Here is a 2,558-nt window from a genome sequence, read left to right as displayed (position 1 = left end):
AACTTTGGGAGGCCAAGGGAGTTAGATCACGAGGTCAAGATATCAAGACCCTCCTGGCCAACGTAGTGAAACCCCATCTCTACTAAAATACAAAAATTTGCTGGGCATGGTGGCATGCACCTGTAGTCCCAGCTACTCGGGGGGTTGAGGCAGAATTGCTTGAAGCTGGGAGGCGGAGGTTGCAGTGAGCCAAGATGGCACCTCTGCACTCCAGCCTGGCACCTGTCAAAAGAGGGAGACTGTCTCAAAAAAAAAAAAAAAAAAAAAAAAAGAGGAGCTCAGAACCCCAGTGCATAGTGCTGTATACCCACACATACACACACGAACACACACACTCTTCCAATTCATAGTTTACGAAGCACGATATTTCCTCCTTTGCACCATACAGCAACCCTGTGAGGCAGGCAGATTGATTGGGCCCACAATATTGTTTTAAAAGTCATATTCCTGGGCTGGGCACAGTGGCTCATGCCTGTAATACTAGCACTTTGGGAGGCCAAGGTGGGTGGATCACTTGAGGTCAGGAGTTTGAGACCAGCCTGGCCAACATGGTGAAACTCTGTCCCTACTAATAATACAAAAATTAGCTGGGAGTAGTGGTGGACATCTGTAATCCCAGCTACTCTGAAGGCTGAAGCAGGAAAATCGCTTGAACCAAGGAGGCGGAAGTTACAGTGAGCTGAGATTGCTCAGTTCTACTCCAGCCTGGGCAACAAGAGCAAAACTCCATATCCAAAAAAAAAATCTTATTACTGGCCAGGCATAGTGGCTCATGCCTGTAATCCCAACACCTTGGGAGGCCGAGGTAGGACCTGCCTGCCTGGTCAACATAGTGAGACTCTGTCTCTACAAAAAAATTAAAAATAAATAGGCCAGGTTGGGCACAGAGGCTCATGCCTGTAATCCCAGCACTTTGGGAGGCCGAGGCATGTGGATCACCTGAGGTTGGGAGTTTGAGAACAGCCTGACTAACATGGAGAAACCCCGTCCCTCCTAAAAATACAAAATTAGCCAGACATGGTGGCACATGACTGTAATCCCAGCTGCTTGGGAGGCTAAGGCAGGAGACTTGTATGAAACTGAGAGGTGGAGGTTGCAGTGAGGTGAAATCACACCATTGCACTCCAGCCTGGGCAACAAGATCAAAATTCCCTCTCTAAAAAAAAAAAAATTAAATAAACAAATAGGGTGCAGGGGCTCATGCCTATAATCCCTGCACTTTGGGAGGCTGAGGCAGGCGGATCACCTGAGGTCAGGAGTTTGAGACCATTCTGGCCAATATGGTGAAACCCTGTCTCTACTAAATATGCAAAAATCAATCGGCCGGGTGTGGTGGCTCACGCCTGTAATCCCAACACTTTGGGAGGCCAAGGCATGTGGATCACAGGGTCAGGAGTTCGAGACCAGCCTGGCCAACATGGTGAAACCCCGCCTTAAAAAAAAAAAAATGCGGCAGGGCACGGTGGCTCACACCTGTAATCCTAACACTTTGGGAGGCCTAGATGGGTGGATCACCTGAAGTCAGGAGTTCAAGACCAGGCTGGCCATCATGGTGAAACCCCATCTTAAAAAAAAAAAAAAGAAAGAAAAAAGAAAAAAAATGCAAAAATTACCTGGATGTGGTGGCAGGTGCCTGTAATCCTAGCTACTCGGAAGGCTGAGGCAGGAGAATCACTTGAACCAGGGAGGCAGAGGTTGCAGTGAGCTGAGGCCGTGCCATTGCACTCCAGTCTGGGGGACAAGAGCGTGACTTTGTCTCAAAAAAAGAAAAAAAAAAGCAAAGTAAAAAGCAGCAGGAGGTCTCACAAGAAATGGTGACAATTCAGAGGAGACCGTCCTAGAGCAGTGATTTCAACTCTGCTCCCTGCCTGCTGTTGGGCCCTCAAGCTCTGATTAGCTGTTGCTGGAATCCAAACATTTCAAGTGCCTTGGACTTCCATTTGACCCTTGACAAAGGATTATTGTGCATGGGGAGTTATTACAGGCTACCAAAATTTGGTTTTCAAATAAGAATTAGCATTTTAAGAGTGTTTACTGGGCACTGTCAGATTTCTGCCAAGAAGTTTGGCTGCCATGCAGTCTTGCAAACTTTCTGCTGTGTATGCCCAAGTGGAGATAGTTTTACAACTACTAAGAGTGGGAATGGGTGAGACGATAGGACTACAGAGTCTTTGGCTTACCTAAATAGGCCAATTAAATAAAACTGTGAGGACAGGCACAGTGGCTCATGCCTGTAATCCCAGCACTTTGGGAGGCTAAGGCGGGTGGACCAACTGAAATCAGGAGTTCGAGACCAGCCTGGCCAATATGGTGAAACCCCATCTCTACTAAAAACACAAAAATTAGCCAGGCTTGGTGGCAGACGCCTATAATCCAAGCTACTCAGGGGGCTGAAGCAGGAGAATTGCTTGAACCCGGGAGGCAGAGGTTGCAGGGGGCCAAGATTTCCCCACTGTACTCAGTCTGGGTGACAGGGCAAGACTTCGTCTCAAAAAAAAAAAATTAGCTGGGGCCGGGCGCGGTGGCTCAAGCCTGTAATCCCAGCACTTTGGGAGGCC

This window comes from Sapajus apella, unplaced genomic scaffold (assembly GCF_009761245.1).
Source record: "Sapajus apella isolate SASKATOON/1434 unplaced genomic scaffold, GSC_monkey_1.0 scaffold15, whole genome shotgun sequence".
Lineage (NCBI taxonomy): Eukaryota > Metazoa > Chordata > Mammalia > Primates > Cebidae > Sapajus > Sapajus apella.
Note: the sequence above shows the minus strand (reverse complement) of the source record.